Source organism: Canis aureus, chromosome 7, assembly GCF_053574225.1.
Source record: "Canis aureus isolate CA01 chromosome 7, VMU_Caureus_v.1.0, whole genome shotgun sequence".
Taxonomy (NCBI): Eukaryota; Metazoa; Chordata; class Mammalia; order Carnivora; family Canidae; genus Canis; species Canis aureus.
Window position 1 is genome coordinate 28,525,199 of NC_135617.1, and position 19,313 is coordinate 28,544,511.

The following is a 19,313-nucleotide window of genomic DNA, read 5'->3' on the forward strand; positions in this document are numbered from 1 at the left end:
GACCCTTTGCAGTATAACTCACTCTAAGTCCCACATTTCTGTAGAAATCACCTTAAGAAGTGATGAGGGACGCCTGGGTTGCTCAGTGGTTGAGCAACTGCCTTTGACTCAGGGCATGATCCTTGGGCCCTGGGATCAAGTCCTGCATCAAGCTCCCTGTGGTGAACCTGCTTCTCCCTCTGCCTGTGTCTCTGCCTCTCTTTATGTGTCTCTCATGAATAAATAAATAAAATATTATTTTTAAAAAGCAGTGATGAAATATTGTCTCTGAAGCCTCTGGGGGCTGCAAAGGTCCCTAGAACCCTGCGACTAAAAATACACGTTGGATAGCAATGCAGATTCTCAGGCTCCACTTCACACTGAGCCAGAATCTGTGCTTTAACAGGATCCCTAAGTCGTTCACAAAAACATTAAAGTTTGAAAAACATTGGAACATCCTTCATTATGTGCACCAGAAAACGGAGCCCTACAGAAGCTAAGTATCTCAACAAACTGTGTCAGTAAAGATTGGCTGATAAGTTAATTCATTGGACCTGAAGAAACAATAACATTAAAAGATAAAATAAACATTACTGAGAGAAAGTATTTAGCTGCCAACAAAAGATTTATCAACAACTGAATGAGAAATCCAATTACATGACAATACATGGGAGTATAACTCTGTAGTTCATTAATATTTCTAAGCATCATCATAAGGACTACTCAGTGAATACCTAGATGAAATTAAATACAAAGATTACTTTTTTCATGTGTTTGTTGGTTTGTTTTGGTTTTGCCTGGACTAGGTCATATAAATACTAAAAGGTGGACAAAAGTCTTGGTCATTAGGCAAGATTTATAGGAGAGTTATTAGGACTTCAGAAGTTATTTCCTTTATCCTTGAAGTTTCCACTTGGTCTGCTATTCCACCTCCAGCCACACACGGATTCTTATTTATTTATTTTTTTATAATTACTTGTTAATAAAAGGGAACACAGCGGAGTATTTCAAGGAATAGAAATTATCCACAATCCCAATCCAAAAGAAATAGAGGGATCCCTGGGTGGCGCAGCGGTTTGGCGCCTGCCTTTGGCCCAGGGCGCGATCCTGGAGACCTGGGGTCGAATCCCATATCGGGCTCCCGGTGCATGGAGCCTGCTTCTCCCTCTGCCTGTGTCTCTGCCTCTCTCTCTCTCTCTCTCTCTCTGTGTGTGTGTGACTGTCATAAATAAATAAAAAATTAAAAAAAAAACTTCAAAAGAAATAGAGTTAACATGTTCATGTATTTTCTTCCAATTTTCTAACAAACTTAAAGTGAGAGAACTTGATGGGTATTACACTGATTTTTTGGAATTTATTGGAATTCCTTCTTGTCTTGAATGTTTTATAAATGTTCCATGTGGGCTTGAAAAGAATGTGTATTCTCTGATTGAAAAGTATGGTTTTATATATATAGCTATTAAATCAAACCTGTTATTTCATCATTAGCAGGCTATTCCATGTCCTTAATTTTACGTCTGCTGTGACAATAAATTTTTAAAAGCTATATTAAATTGCCCACTATTATTGCAAATGTGTCAAATTTGCTTATTTTTTTAACTTTTGTTTTACATATTTCATGGCAATTTGGTTAAGTACCTACAAGTTTGTGATTTATGTTCTTGATTTTTTCTCTTTATCTATATTAATATTGATATAAATTCCTCTATATGTCACTGAGATTGTGTTCAGATATGTTAAAAGTTTAAGTTAATTTGGGAAGAATTGATATCCTATTTAGACTTCCCAACCAGAAACATAGACTATGTGGATTTCCATTTAATCAGGTTCTCTTTTCTATCTCCTAATAAATGTTCATACTCTAAAGCCTTTTGTAGTAGTTAAATTCATATTTCTCAAAACAGGGCTCTGGATAAATATTACTAATTTAAAATTCCTTGAATATAGCCAGGATGCAGGAACATTCAGACTTGATGTGATACTTCTCCTTAGTCCCTACAAGGTCTCCTCTATCAATTAATGCCACTCTTTATTTGTTTCTTACTATCAAAGAATTCCATGGGCAGTGCTTCAGGCTCTATAAGGACATGAGTGCATTTGTCTCCCTTGGATTACTGGCTATTCTGATCATTTAGACCTACATCTTCTTGGACTAATTTCCTACAGTCATCTGTTTCCTTTTTAAAGGACAATGTCAAGGCTCAAGGCCAGAAACACATGGCTGTCAGCCAAAACCAGAATTGGTCTATAGGGTAGAGCACTAGCAGTTGTTGATAGAAGGCATGTGTGGGTGTGTTTGTGTGTATTTGTGTATACTAAGGGCACCTGTTTATAAATCTCTGGTGAAAGGAATCTTATAATTGTTGGGCTCTACTTCCTTTACCTTGCATTTTGTCGATTATGAAGTATTTGTTCCGAGTGCTAATTATCTAGCCAGTGAGGGAGGGACAATAACAATCTAATAAATAAATATGCCATAATGTTCATATTAACCATTTATATTTGACTATGTGTTTATTTAGCAATGGGAACTTTCAAATGTTTTTTGGGTACCAGCATGTTATATGCTTGAACCTAATTAACTCCTTTCATTCTAATTTACTTATGTCTGCTATCCTTAAAAGAAATGTCATTTGGCCTAGCAATCACTAAAGAAAATTAGATTTAAAATATAAATAACCTGTTTTGAGAAAAAAAATGTTTACAAGAGGGAATAATTTCTGAACTATTTCTTGAAATGACAAATAACATACACCTATATGTGATATATATACATACATATATGCATATATTTATATAATCTTTTCTATCAAAGATCCTAAAGTTTTAACCGAATCAAAGCTTCAAGATCTACAAAATTCCCAATGACAAAAAAAAACCAAACCAAAATAAAGCAAAACAAGGGCAGCCCTGGTGGCCCAGTGGTTTAGCACCACCTTCAGCCCAGGGTGTAATCCTGGAGACCCCAGATCGAGTCCCGCGTCAGGCTCCCTGCATGGAGCCTGCTTCTCCCTCTGCTTGTGTCTCTGCCTCTCTCTCTCTCTATCTGTGTCTGTCATGAATGAATAAATAAAATCTTTAAAATAAAACAAAACAAAATCTCATTAGACAGGAAGGATAAAGCCAAATTGTCTTGAAATGAAATGTATGCTACATGGGTCATCTGCTCTAGGGTCACAAAATCAATTTGCCACAAGATAAAATAATTTCAATCAAGCATTTTTAATTAAACTAGTTTACTACAGCACCCCATTACCCTAATTAAAGAACTAAATCCGGTATTTATAGATACTTCTTAGGAACTTCAAAAATAGATAACAGCAATTATACTTAAAATCCCCTATTAAAACAAAATCTTAATACCCAACAGATTAAAGTAAGTTATGATAAGAAGGAACTCCACAATGTTCATTGTTTTTTGCTGCTTATGCTGTGCAACACTTCAAGGGTCATGAGAAGACAAACCAGTGATTCAGAACATTCCTTTGGCATAACATTCCTATATCCTTGTAGTTTGCCACAGATCATTCAATTAAAGCAAAAAGACTTGAAGGATTATAAAAATATCTGAATATCTCTGTTTATACTATTACTCCAAGGACGTGAGTGCTATCCTATGAAAATCGATGACATAGGAAGCAATAAATATGCTATAATTTTGGAAATTTTTGAAACTAGGTCTTTAATAGTCACAGAAAACTCCTAGTTCAGAAACCATCTTCGCAAGAATAAAAAAGTTCACTTTAAAATATGTCTGAAGTATGTCTTTCATTCTCAAAGACCAGAAATTATGTGAGCCGATAACTATTTCTCCAGGTTCTGTAATGTTCCTTCAACATTCCTTCTGAGGATTTAAATGGATTTAATTTTTAGTGGAATGAAATTTAATAAAACCATTCCTCATTGCAAAATGTCAGTTACTGGAATAGTGACCATAACACAAGCTTTCAGCTTTTCATCCAACTTTTTATTACTACAGGATTTGATAGTAACACGTTTTTCAAGCTTCCCCTTTTCATCCTTAAAGAGCAACTTTCTTCATTTTAGCTGTCATTCTAACACCTCGCCCAGCCCTTTCTCATTCCTAAGCATAGCAGCCCAGTCAATCATAAGCATGATACGAAAGAGAAGTAACAAGTAGGTTCTGCAGGTTCGAAAGCATGCCAAGTTTTGGATTTCTTGAGACCGCAATTTGAGTTATTGACTTTCAAGATTGGGCTAGGTGTTAAAAGACATCAGTCCAAACTCTCACCTCCTATGTAATATCCCCACAGATCATATCAGCAAGCTAAACCAGTCGATTCCAAGGATTTCATCATCTTCCATGACAGACCATTTTGCTTTGAGTAGTACTAACGTGCATTATAAATTATAGTTAATTCTATAAATTTAGATCTGTTTTTCCACAATATTCACTGATAGGGACTCCTGGATCTGTCCACAGAAAAATCTAGTCTGTCTTCTCCAAGACAGCCCTTAATATTTTTTAATATAAATATGCTATCTACCCATGTTGCCTTTTCGTTTCCGAATTAAACATTGGCACATTTTGCAATTCCATTCCCTCATCCTTTCTTATGTAAATGTACTCTAACTTGCCTATATCCATCTTAATAAATGTGGCTTCCAGAACAAACAAGTTTCAGATACAGTCTGATCAATGACAACTGACAGAGGCTATCACTTTCCTGTTATAAATCCTCTTCTTGTGTTTTTACTTTTTTTTTTTTTTAAGATTTTACTTATTTATTCATCAGAGAGAGAGAGAGAGGCAGAGACACAGGTAGAGAGAGAAACAGGCTCCATGCAGGGAGCCCAAAGTGGGACACGATCCTTGGTCGGCAGGATCACACCCTGGGCTGAAGGTGGTGCTAAACTGCTGAGCCACCAGGGCTGCCCATTGTATTTTTACTCCTAATATGGGATTTGCTCTTTGAGGAGTAATATCAAATTGTTGTTTTATTTTGAATTTACAGTTTATTCAACTCTCTGGGCTTTTTTATCTGATATATTGTCAGTACAGTCTCTTCAATCCAATAGTTATCTTTTTGGCCCTATATGAAGAAATTTTTATTTTCTTTTGTATTAAAATTAATAAAAAAGAATTGGAAAATGCTTAAATAGCCACAATTTCACCAATGTAAGCATGTCAAGTAAACTCGTTAAATTTTTCCCTAAGTCTTTCTTATATGCATAATAGTAATTACATCATAGATCTATCTTGAATTATTTCATTTTACATTATGTCATAAGCATATTTCCATATTTCTAAATGGATTCCAAAATTTTCATCTTTTTAAAGTTTTCTACAAATTTTTCATGAAGTTGATATGCCACAGTTCCATTAAGCATTTCTAGTTTTTATTATTATAAATAATTCTATTTATTTCATTAGAATTAACTCCCAGGGGATCCCTGGGTGGCGCAGCGGTTTGGCGCCTGCCTTTGGCCCAGGGCGCGATCCTGGAGACCCAGGATCGAATCCCACATCAGGCTCCTGGTGCATGGAGCCTGCTTCTCCCTCTGCCTATGTCTCTGCCTCTCTCTCTCTCTCTGTGACTATCATAAATAAATAAAAATTAAAAAAAAAAAAAATAGAATTAACTCCCAGAATTATAAGGTTGGATGAATCCCTCTATGAATCTACATTACTATTGTCAAACTGGAAGGAGATGCTTCTACTAGTTTTCTCTAACTCTCCAGGAATGAGCATTTGAAGATATCTTTGTTCCTCTCAGATTACTCAAAGGATATTCTGGATATTGAGTTTAACTTCTTTTTTTTTTTTTTTAAAGATTTTACTTATTTATTTTAGAGCAAGAGAGAACAGGGGAAGGGGCAGAAGGAGAGGGCAAGGGAGAGGGAGAAAATCTCAAGCAGGGATCCCTGAGTGGCGCAGCGGTTTAGCGCCTGCCTTTGGCCCAGGGCGCAATCCTGGAGACCCGGGATCGAATCCCACGTCAGGCTCCCGGTGCATGGAGCCTGCTTCTCCCTCTGCCTGTGTCTCTGCCTCCCTCTCTCTCTCACTGTGTGCCTATCATAAATAAATAAAAATTTTAAAAAAAAGTTCTTTAAAAAAAAAAAAATCTCAAGCAGACTCCCTGCTGAGTGCAGAGCCCCATAAGGGGCTGGATCCCATGACCCTGAGATCATAACCTGAGCCAAAATCAAGAGTCAGATGCTCAACTGAGTCACCCAGCTGCCCCCTGAGTTTAACTTCTTACTGTTGGAAAATAGAGAGCTATTATTGTCCTTGTCTAGTTTACAGGGAATTCCCTAGCAATGCTGTGTGAGTATCTGTTATAAATTGGCCTCAGGGATCCTGGCTCCCGGTGCATGGAGCCTGCTTCTCCCTCTGCCTGTGTCTCTGCCTCTCTCTCTCTCTCTCTCTCTCTCTCTCTGTGACTATCATAAATAAATTAATTAATTTAAAAAATTTAAAAAAAAATAAATTGGCCTCAGATTACCTTTCCAGGGTCATTTCCTCCTAGCAGGAGTAATAACCTCTGCCTGCCTGTCCTGTGTCCTGGTTAGCCTCTTGTACATGCACCATGGGTGAGAGATCTTCAGTAAGCATGAGTAAGATACACAATTCACCACATTGTTTCATAATCATTGTCTACACATCTGTCTCTCACCTAGACTGTGACTAAGGTTTTCAAGGCAAGTCTGAGGTCTTCATTTTTCTAGCTCTGGTACCTACAAGTGTACCTAAATTGAAGAGTTAGTGTTTTATGACATAATAGAGGAAGATACCCATTCCATCGTGTCTACAATGGTATCTCGTTATTTTTAAAATAGTGGTATCTTGTTATTTTTTAAAGATGTATTTCATTGGTTATTATTAGGGATCCCTGGGTGGCGCAGCGGTTTGGCGCCTGCCTTTGGCGCGTTGGGCTCCCTGCATGGAGCCTGCTTCTCCCTCTGCCTGTGTCTCTACCTCTCTGTCTCTCTCTGTGTGACTATCATGAATAAATAAATAAAATCTTTAAAAAAAATACTGAGTATTTTTCCATGCTTACTCAATCATTGAATCACCTGTTGTATGATTGACTAGGTTCTTTGCCCATTTATATGCTGAGATAGGCCTTTTGTATTTCTCTCATCAATCCAAATGTTCATTTAATTTATTTTTATTTAGCAGATAGTTATGCAGCATTGATTATTTTTCAGGTATTGTTCTAAGTGCTTTATAAACATTAGTTCATTTAATCATTGCAAAAAACCTTTGAGACTGCTACTATCAGAGGTGCAGAGAAATTAAATAGTTTGTCCACTAGTAAGTGGCCGACCCAGGATATGACTCTAGAGACTTCAGAGTAAGAAATACTCCAAAGTGGGCCCCAGACATCCTCTTACCCACTGACTCCTTCCCTCCCTCTCCCCACATGCAATCCTGATTGTGGAGATTTTGCTTTTGTTTCCAGAACGTAATTTATTTTCCCTGTTAGGACTGACATTCACTTATCTATAGGACTAACTTTCTGCACAGCTTTTCCAGCCTCCACTGCTGGGGATTATGCCACTCTTTCAGCCAGACTTCCTGCTCACCTCAGTCAGACCTCTTGGATGCTCCTAGGCAGACCGTAGGCTCCACTGAGAAACTCCTACTGCCTTGCCCCAACTATAAGACGGAACCCTTAGTGACAAGAAAAGGTTTCTTCTGATCCTGAGCTTACCTCCCCTTTTGAGTGTCATAATCTTAAACTGCTGTTTACACCCACAGAGATCATGGTATCCCTTAGTTAATGCAGAACCCTTCCTCTGAGGCACAGCACAGGTAGACAGCTGCTTAAACCCCCAGCTTTGCATCCTCTGCCACTTCCTGGTAGTTCCCATTGGCCACTGCCCCACGCAGAGATTCCAGCCTGCATTGCTGCATTGAGAAGATCTATTGGTCTTTTTCTTCATGTTCTGTTCTCTTAAAGTTTAGAAATTTGTCAAACTGTAAGAGACCGTGGGATTGGAAGGCAAGTGGTCATGCACTTTCTTTAAAGTTCAATTTCATTAATTTTGACCAATTAATCTACCTTTTGGCATTCTTCCAAATATGAATTCCCTTTCTCAATATATTCACATTAGCAAATTTATCATCTAAAACTTGATAAAAATGGCTCTAGTGTTTTCATCCAATTTGCTGGCTCAAAATTATTGTCAAATGTAAGATCCCTTACACATACCCAGAGTCTCCTGTCTCACTTGAGCATGTACAAATCTATACAGGTGTCTTGTAACCTAACCCACTCTTCTCTCTCCCATCCATTATGTTGTCATAAGAGATTTTGGAAAATGTCTTCCTGAAATCCAGGTAGATTGTTTACACAAATGTGCCTGATAAAACAATTTATTTGCATTGAGAAAGGAAAAAATATCCCCAGGGATTTTGTGATATATATGTTTCATTGTTTTACCTTAACTGTATTTCTCTTCTGTATTTATTTGGAAGCTGTAAAGTTATGGGATATCCCTAAATGGCTATTGATCTTCATTTCATCCTAACAGTCCCTGTAGGCTTCAGAAGTAGGGCTATCTACTTACTAAGGTCCCTAGTTTTATAGTTTCCCTGAGGTTCCTCTAAGTCTGATAAATTTTCTCAGAGCCATAAATACTTCACAAGGTAGAATTGACCATTATTTTTTTTAATTCATCAGCTGTTTCTTGATCACTAGATTTGCATAAAAATAGCTTTCCACTAAGTATCGTAAGTAGGTAGATTATTTCTTTAGAGGCATCAAGAAATAGTAGGAATTATTTTGAGAAGAATACCAGGGAGTCCTTTCCTTTTTGTAAAAAAATGGTTTTGCTGCTTTCACAACAACTGATTTCAGTTGTTTATAAAAATAGATCCCAGGTGGCTTCTGTCTTCCTATGAAAGACCCTCACCGTTTCCACTCCATCATTTCATTGACCTCTTTAAAAGTGATATCAAGTGAAACTGGAAGCACAAAGTTCCAGGTACATTTAACTAGCAGATCAGTGGTGTCATCCCTTACAGAATTCAATTCGGCCTCAGACACTATTTTGTATTGCAAAGTAATTTTTTTTTAAATATTTTATTTATTTATTCATGAGAGAGAGAGAGAGAGAGAGAGAGGGGCAGAGACACAGGCAGAGGGAGAAGCAGGCTCCATGCACCGGGAGCCCGACGTGGGATTCGATCCCGGGTCTCCAGGATCGCGCCCTGGGCCAAAGGCAGGCGCCAAACCGCTGCGCCACCCAGGGATCCCTACTAGAAAGTTTAAAATGAGAAAGCTAGTGAGGATTTTAGTTTCTTAAACGCAGTGCTGTTGTTGTTGTTGTTGTTTTTCTTCACTAATTCACTAGCAGGACCAAGTGAACAACTGTTTGCTGGTATGAAAGGTATCCTTTTACTTTAATATGTCATCAAGAGTAACATGTTCAAAATGTACTCTCTCAGTTTTAATTGTCAAGTGCTATATCGTTTGTGTGTTTTCCTGTATCACGTATTGTATTGTAAAAGTAAACTAGCAAAATATACAACTAACTCGGTAGTCAAACCATTAGAGTTCAATTTAGTAATGCTTGTAAGTGGGCAATTAACACCTTTGTATACTTTGCTAGAGTCGGTTTCATTGTGGCGTTAATCAAAATTGTCATAATTTTATTTTAATGTAGGCATCAAGCAAAGAAATAAAATGAAAACATTGTCAAAAAGTTATTTGTGGACACTTTAGAAAGCATTAATGATTCCATTTATATGTATTACAGAGTAAGGAGTGCAGTGGAAAATGTTAAATTCCCACAATGTAGTGGTGAGTAAATTTTACCCTGTGGCAATACTAATAGCTGGGTAAAACAAATGTGCCCTTTTGTTGTGTGCTAGCAGAATTACAGTGTGTTCATACATCAGAATTTGTGACACCTCACACTCATGGGAAGCTTAGAATGTTAAAAGCTAGTGGATGAAAGAATATTATCTAATACACCAACAATTCAAATGCACACTTGATAAAATGGTTTCTAATAGCGTAACAACGCACAGAATGAGATCTTTAGAATTCCACAGTAGCAGGTGTTGGATATATAAATATACATCCCAAACTGGACATTTGGCTTCTCTCTAGTTGCTTCCCCTCTTCTGTTATTCCTTTTTTAAGGCACTGACCTTATTGCTTATTCAAGAACAAGTTACCTGAAGTGACTGTCATGTTCTTCAGATTAGAATAATAAATGCATATTATTTTGGGCTACTATGAAATCCACTTAGAATGCCTTTTAAGTAGATGAATGCTTTACTCTTAAATAGATGGCTTTTTCCACTGTAAGAGCTTCATCTATCTGATTATTTTAGTTGTAGAATCCATTGCCTACTATACAATCCTCTGATTAACAGTTCTATGAAAAATATATTTTGTGCAATTATACTTTTGACAAAATGGCTTATTGGCTCATGAGTGTCATCATCTGCTTCTAAACAGGATTTTTTTCAAGAGTTGAGAAATGTCATATGCCAGATAACCAAATAGACATCTCCTCATTCATTTCATTTTGAAGAATTGGAATATCACTTTATGGTCTGTACTTCTATCCTACATGCATAGTGTTTGATAAGACTCACTTCAAAGATTTAATAGTGTTCAGAAACTTCCAAATAAATTCTAGTTAACTAGCTCAAACTAGGCTGCAAGTGTAACAGAGCAGGGCCAGATCTACTTACTTACTATATATGCAACATTTAGGATAGAGTCTAGCACATTACAGGATATCAGGAAAGGCATTTGGTTTGCAAAAAATTATTTACTTGTGATTGTAAAAGGCAAAACTGCAGTGCAACAAGAATCTAAGAATACGGGATAGATACTTTGGTAAGTGGGATGTTGGGAAGTTAGTCAGCTAAAAAAAAAAAAAAGTCCAGGGAATTGTTACATGCTGAGAGAAATGCCTGTTGGAAGGCTTGAAAATGGGCAAGCCACTGGTACTTGAGAAGGAATTAAAATAAATCCAGCATGTCTGAAGCAGACTAAGCAAAAAGAGAAAGAGGCAGGGACTGAGGTTGAGGCAGGGGTGAGATCACAGAAGTCATAAAACATCCTAAAGAGATACATTATCCTAAAGCAATAGGAAGTCAATTGAAGGTTTAGGCAAGGGAATGACATCATCCATATAAATATATAAACATAATGAGGGCTGTTCAAAAGGACATTTACAAGAGTAATTATCAATGTATTGTATACCAGTGGGTCATTTACCTTCTTCAAGTCTTTACCCAAATGCCCTTTGTCCACGAACTTTCCACTTTTGACCACCCTAAGATTACATGACCATTCATCCCATACCAGTTCCCAGATCTTGCTTACTCATCTTTTTTCCTGTAGCACTGGAACCTTTTAACATTTTAGACAATTTATTTACTTATTAGTTTATTGCCTGTCTTCTCTTACTAGAGTATAAGATCCACAATGATTTCTTTTTCCCCTAGGAAGTACTTGGCAGATGAGCTTTCAACAAATATTTGTTGACTTAAAGCACATCACATTATTATTTAAAGCTATGTTGTAAGATGGTTTATCTATCAGTGTTTATGACTGAACACACTCGGTTTAAAAACACAGTTTCCTAACTATGTGGTCTGTAGGCAAAGCATATATTATAATTTAAATCTTAAACATGAAAATTGCTGCTGCAGCAGAAATTCATCATCTGCTTATTCGAGTTTATGAAAAAACATTTTTAGTTGGTTTTTAAAAATTGAACAGGTTTTAAGAAGAAAAGATTATGAAACTTGGGTCAGGAATCATGAGTCATAGAGACAGCTTAGCTATTTTACAAAGGTGTTGCATATTTCTATGAAAATTTACTGTTATGCTGACAAAATTATAGCTTTTTCACAACATAGCAGAGATTAACCCTTTGAACATTTACTTTTGAATAATTGTAACCTTACTTGAAGGTGTTTTAAGGACTAATAAGCAGTTGGCAAGTTACAGCTTGTGGCAATGTTTAGAATTCCTTGGAGAAAAGCCAGTTGATTTGTACAAAGTGCCAGGCAGCCTGCCTTGAATTTCCCTGTGTGTCTGACCTCATCTAATCAGAAGGACCCTTAGAGTTTCCTGGATTATTTCACAAATTAAAATTTTTCTGAAAAATCCATTCTTTTTGTCAATGTCATTACTCATAATTTCCCATTCATTCATTTATTAAACTCATTTGTTGAGCATCTACTACATTTTAGGCACTGTGTTAGTTATTGGTCCATTCATTTGTTAGCTCACTGGCCAAACATTTATTTATTTTTATTGAGGAGAGACAAAGATTTTAAGAAGTTACATGGGACAATTGCATAGTCTGGAAATTAGCTGTAAAAACGTGAAAAGAGTTAAATAGGTAGAAAAAGACAAATATGTCTTTTTATGAAAAGAATGAAAATGAAAGATTTTTATGAAAAGAATGCATCTCAAATTAGCTCCAGTTTAAAAAATTATTTTGGCTGTAAATAAGGTTGAAGGCAAGAAGGTGAGATTATTATTGAAAATCTTCTTTGTATTGAATGTACATAGATATATTAAGCCAAACATAGACACCAAAAAGTAATTATAATATTTCAATTGTATGAGGAAACATGTTCACGTATTATTAATAGTCTGCCTTCTAAACCATTTGAAGATAACTTATACATGAAACCACACAGTGCAAGATAGTAAGACTAAAACAGGGCAGAGTTTTTGCTGAGCTTGATGTCTTGCCCCTGTACCCATTTTTAGAAATTGGGCTACTTTGTTCATATTTGCAAAATCAGTGCTATTCCAAGTCTGAATCACGCCAGGTAGTATTTAAGAATGCATTTAATCCCTTTCCTATATTTCTCTTACCAGCTCTCCTACCAATGTTAGAATCCTGCCTCTAAAAAAAAAAAAAAAAAAAGAATCCTGCCTCTACCCTTGGCCTACTCTACCCTTCACTGGGCTCTGCTCCCTCACAGAACACTTATCTGGGTACTGCCTGCTTAGTCCTTGGCTCACCATGGATAACAGATACCTAGCATTTTCTGGCACATTGTTAGCCTAGTATGTGCAATTTGGGCTTATGCACCTGTGTTTTGAACCCCAACATGGGATCAGGTCCTTATCCTATTTTTTTAAACTTTCTGTAGCTGAAGCAGCCTGAATAAGACATCAGAATACATGCTTTCAGCAACAGTTAAACAATATATTCTACATAAACTTGCTTGTAGTTAATAAAAATAGACATAGATTGTACCAGAACATTCTCCCACACCTGTAAGAAAATCTTTCATTCCATCAGCCCAGGATATCCTTCAGCATCATGAAGGTCATTCGTGTTCTTTTATTTCTCAAATAATCCTGCGAGGTGCTGTTCTTCTTGAAGTTTCCATGTAGAAAGAAATTTGGAATGAGCACATCTTTACTGACCTGATTTCACACAAGCCTCTGCGAGGTAGCCTTATCACAATCAGGACCTCACATCTATTCTGTGGGGCTGGAAGCCACAGTATTATTGTTTGATGATAGGTGACTTGGCTTTCTAAATTGAGGAGGCTGAGATGAAGCTGGTAAAGTTTAAAACTGGCGAGGTATCCAGCTTCAGAGGTAACTGTCTAAACTCCCAGATGACAGTAACAATTAAAATCATCTATCATAATGACACATAATGTCACATCAGGATTTGAGATGGCCACAATGGAGAACAAAGTGGTAACCGAGACTCTTGAGCAATGAGTTCCTTGACTGTAGACAGACTTGTATCATTAAGGTGATTCCTTATACACACAGCTATAGGAAGTGAAGCAAATGAGAATGAGGATACAGAAATGCCTCCACGGGGATCCCTGGGTGGCGCAGTGGTTTGGTGCCTGCCTTTGGCCCAGGGCGCGATCCTGGAGACCCGGGATCGAATCCCATGTCAGGCTCCCGGTGCATGGAGCCTGCTTCTCCCTCTGCCTGTGTCTCTGCCCCTCTCTCTCTCTCTGTGACTATCATAAATAAATAAAAATTAAAAAAAAAAAAGAAATGCCTCCATGATTGCTAGCAGAAGCTCAAACAACTGCAACTAGAGAAAGAACAGGAGATATGTTAAGGACTTACTGATGCCTGGTAAGTGGCAAGGCTGTAGGCTGCTGGGGGATGATAAACCTTGAAAGATGATGTGCTTGGGCAGATATAATTACCATCAAGGGTTTATGAGAAAGAGATTGTATATCTGAGGCAGGTCTCAAATGGAAGCAGCCACACCAACCATTACTATAGTTGGAAATCAATCAACAATATTTATATACACAGTTCAGAATGGACTATGGCTCCCTAATAGGGACCATGTGGTAATGATAATCAATAACATCTCCAAGTGCAAAGGACAGCACCCAGCAGTAAACCATGCAGCTGCCAGATAATGTCCCTCACTGGATATCACCAGGCCAAGGGCTAAAATCCCCAACAAAACTTCAAAGATACAAGCAGTATGTATATCTCTAGTATGTAATGAAATGTATACATCTTCAAAATTTTATGGTCTATTAATAAATATTTTTATGCTCCTAGGAAACAATGCTGCATAAATACTAAGTTTATTGACTTATTCATTTGACTCATATTTCATTGCTTTTGCCCTCAAAATGGAAGTTTTAGGATTTTCTTAATGTTCATTCTTTTTTAACAGCAAAATCCTGAGTGAAGTTGACAGGGGTTGTAGAATAATAAAGTCCGTGACAATAACAAATTGGCTGTCTCTTCATATCTAACAGATATAAGAGCTGCACCACTGACACTGATTCAGGTGTCATTAAACCAAATGCTCATCTTTTATAATGCCCATTTAGAAACATCAATACAGAGACATAACAAGCATCCAAGTCTGTAAGTGATGAGTGATGATGCCAGAGAATTTCCTGTGTTTTGTTTTTTATGACTACATCTAAAATCATTCACAATGACAGTAGAATTTAAACCAGTTTTAGGTCAAAAACAAAAATTTAAGGGGAAGTTTTCCATTGATCAAGTCAATAATGGCCATAAATTTGGAGAATTGCAACAATCCACTCATCTTTAGTTTCTCCATAGGAAATAATTGGCACTCTAGTATTTTTTTTTACCTACTTCCTAATTAAAAGTGAAAATGTGGGGGTGCCTCGTGGCTCAATCAGTGAAGCGTTTGACTCTCGCGTTAGCTCAGGTCATGATCTCTGGGTGGTGAGATGGTGCCCTGCATCAGGCCCTGCACTCAGCAGGGAATCTGCTTGAGATTTTTCTCCACTCCTTCTGCCCCTGCCCCCCTCTGCTTTTGCTCTTTTTCTAAAAAAGTAAATAAATAAATAAAATCTTTTTTTTTATGAAAATGTGATGCTGTGCTGATAATTTGGTTCTCCAAACTAACATTTCTTTAAAAAAGGAAATTATATATTTTGTTTCATTACACTTTTATTTGAGGGTTAATTTGGGAACATTCTAGGACGAGGCTAACATAACTATTAGAACAAACTATATATGTAGAGTTCTCTAATTTGCTAAGCCTCCCATGACAATGTTCTGTCCATTATAATGACTCTCAAATGGCTAAAGTCTAAGTCGTTGGACAAAGAAGAATACTCAAGGCAAGTAGAAAAACAGTATCATTCAATGGATTATTCTCTAAAAAGCGTAAGGTCTTCCTTATTCCAGTGAAAATTAGTTTAAACAGTAACACAGCCATTCATTCTCATCTGGTTATACTGAACATCAAATAGCCTAAACTTTCCATTTCTCTTTAATGTTGTCTTTACTGGAGACACAGAAATGGTTGACTGATATAATTATAGTTGATAATTATATAATTATGATTATAGTTGATCTAAGTAATGATTTTTGCAAGAGAACTTTTAAAACCAGCCAGTAATGCATATGTTCCAGTTACACAATTTGATGAGTGTGAGACCAGGTCTTCACTCAGCACACTGCTGTGCCCCCAGAGCTTTACAGAGACAAATGCATGGCCTTCTATACACTAATGCAATGGATTATCAGATGGAGCCCAAGTCACTCACCCTAAGCAGCCCAGAATGTAAAGTGAGCTGTAGACAAATACAAACAAAAATAGAGGAGAAAATAAGATCGTGAGAGGAAATCTTAGGTTTTCTAAGGTGTGGCACACTGGCTCAGCCCTCACATGCTTTTAAGTTAGTTTATTTGTGAAAACTTCCTTCGCCAGACACACTTTTCTGATTAATCCTCTTATTTCTCAGAGAAAATTCTTCTCACTCCCAAAAATTTCCTTGACATTATCTCTCTAGATTGGGAAAAAAGACAGAAGGAATGGCTGTTTGTTATAGGATTATTGCATAATGATTATTTGTATATGCATATATTTTCTACTCTATTTTTCTGGGAAGAGTAGGAACTCAGTCCAACCCATGATGACATTTGAAGTTATCTGGGTTTACGTCTCAGGAGCTAGGTAAATTATTAGTTTATTTTCTCACTTTAGAAATGATATTAGTAGAGTAATATATCAGAGAACTGTAAAAACTTGGATCATAGTTCCAAATAAGATAATAAAAATATAATATAACCATAAATTAACAAAATAATAACATCAATTACTCCATTAACAACTACTCACTGAGTACTATTAATCACACTTATTGGGCTTTCATTGTGTGCCACACACTGTGTTATTGGCTGTATATGTCATTATCACATTTGCTGATAATAACAATCCTTCAATGTAGATACTATAATTGTGCCCATTTTGTATATGAAGAAACTCAGCCTTAAAGGCTGCAGAATTTGCCCAAAGTCACACAGCTAGTAAGAGCGAATGCTAGGAACTGAAACCAGGGCTTGTCCAATTCCATAACCTAAGATATTAGCTACCATACTTTCCAGCGCACACATTTTAACAAGGACTTTTCTGACTAAGGGACAAATTAATATAATGAAATGACAGTCTAGCATAACACTATTATATCTTTATTAGAAGCAATAGGTTCAGTGCAAAGAATACTGGATTAGAAATTTGGCAACTATAGTTTAGGACTGGTTGTGCCATTACTTCAGTGTGACAGAGGAAGTCACTTAAATTCTCTAGTCTTAAAGTTCCTCATCTGTAAAAAGGAGGCTAACATAGACAATTTGGGGAAGATTTGCAGGTCATGATATAACTTGATATGAGGTCTTAAGGGGTGAGTAGTTTACCTGATATGGAAGAGAATATTCAAACTAGAGTAAATAATTCATTATGTTATCTTAATGTATGCCCAAGTCATTTTCTAAATCAATTTCCAATTATTTTTCAGTAGTTCTCAATGAATATTAAGTGAATCACTTAACCTCAAACTTCTGAGAGAACAGGTTGCTCTTTACAGGTTCTTCACAAATGTTTACTTTTGTATATCACTATGACAGTTAGTCTCCCAATGAACTTCCCTTTAATAGTCTCCTCTCTCTAAATCTGGGCTGTCTCTGTGACTTGCTTTCAGCAAGGTTTCAGCTGAAAGAATATAACAGAACTGATGCTGTAGGACCTTGGACTTAGGTCATAAGAAACCTTAAACTTCTACCAAGGTATTTTGGAACATTCCACCTTGGGATGTTCTCTCTTAGAAGCCAGCCACTATGTAATAAATGTGACATCCCTGGACTCTCATATGAGGAGCCAAGTCACATAGAGATGCCCTATATGGGTGTTTTGGTCCAAACCTCAGCTGAGCTCAGTGAGCAGCCAGCATCAACTGCCAGACATGTGAATGAATAAGTAAGTTATCTTGAGAGGTCCAGTAGAGACTTCCAATGATTACAGCCCTGGCTGTCATCTGATGGCAACCAAATGAAGGACTTCAAAGGAAAACCACCCAGCAGAGCCCTGTTAATTCACAAAACTGTGTGAGAGATAAACAATTATTTAAGACAAGATTTGTTATCAGTAACCAGAATATTAGGAAACCAGAATGGCCATATTAGATTTAAAACAGAACAGGGAAGCAAAATGAAGATACCAAATTATTTTCATTATTATATATATAAAATGTACATGTTCCTACAAATATGCTGGTTGCCATGGAATTTATTTGTTTGTTTATTTTAAAATTTAAGGGTTTTTTTGAGAGAGAGAGAGAGAGAGAGAGAATGCAAGTGCAAATGTGGCCAGAAGGGCAGAGGGAGAAGAAGAGAGAGAGAGTCTTAAGCAGGCTTCATGCCTAGCACAGAGCTCGATGCAGGGCTCAGTTTCACAACCTGGGCCAAAATCAAGGGTCAGATGCTTTACGAACTGAGCCACCCAGGCGCCAAGAATTTTAGCCCATTCTTCACTAAAATTTATTGGATGCCATTTATTGTGTTCCTGGGCCTTCAAAAGGAATACACTGATAAGGAATCATTTTTCTTCCTCTCAATGCATTTCTATCTTTTGATCAATTTTCTTTCTTTCAATTTCATATACAACATTTAAGGTTGTATTTCTAGGTTTTCCTAGATAGAAGAACCTGGCATTTCTTTTTTCTTTTTAAGAATTATTTTATTTATTTGAGAGAGAGAGAGAGAGCGCACATACAAGTGGGGAGAGAGAAAAGGAGAGGGAGAAAGAGAATCCTTAAGCTGACTACCTGCTAGGCATGGAGCCTGATGTGGAGCTCAATCCCAGGACATAAGATCATGACCTGAGCCAAAATCAAGAGTTGACTGCTTAATCAACTGAGCTACCGAGGTGCCCCAAGAACCTGGCATTTCTTAATCTTTGACACTGAAAATATTCTATTGTTTTCAAAGCTCAATAAGACCTTCTTCCAAAACATTTCAAAAGTTGGTTCTACACTTTACATAATTTACTAATTTGTATGTGACGCTTTTATAGTTTGCAGATTTTCAAATATTTTTCTACAACTACCCATGACAGAAGGATGTCCATGAATGGAATACCCTCCCGTGCATAGCACCAGCAACATGCGTCGTACATCAGAGACAGACTATGGCTTCCCATACTTCACAGTGCTGTACTTAAATAACTACATGTAATTTCACACTATTATAGGATTGACCATGAATCTACTCCAATTTAATTTTGAAAAGAAATTACTCACAGACTATATTATTTTGACCATTACTAGAAACATGTTACTTGCTCCAAACCTCTTAACTAATAGCAATATATGTGACATGGCATTACTTTTGGACTGCTGGAGAATCACTATTCTACACTATTTCCTTATTTCATGAAAATTGTCTAACTTATCTGCATAATGCTGTTCATAATGTTCTCTTATCCTCTTAATGTCTGTGGGATCTATTCTGCCTTTCATTCCTATCATTGAAAATTTATGTCATCTCCTTCTTTCTTTGATTAGTCTGGCTAATAATATTGTCCTTGATCAATTTCTTTTTTTTTTTTAA

General features: G+C 36.8%; 1 long non-coding RNA gene across 1 annotated transcript in view; it reads right to left on the reverse strand.

The window, feature by feature from the left end:
- The window catches only part of LOC144317188 (uncharacterized), a 74,558-nt gene extending 61,226 nt beyond the window's left edge, over nt 1-13,332 (reverse strand). The window contains exon 1 of the long non-coding RNA XR_013383120.1: nt 13,216-13,332. This is a non-coding gene — a long non-coding RNA (uncharacterized LOC144317188). The remainder of the gene's footprint in view (nt 1-13,215) is intronic.
- Nucleotides 13,333-19,313: the final 5,981 nt, after the last annotated feature.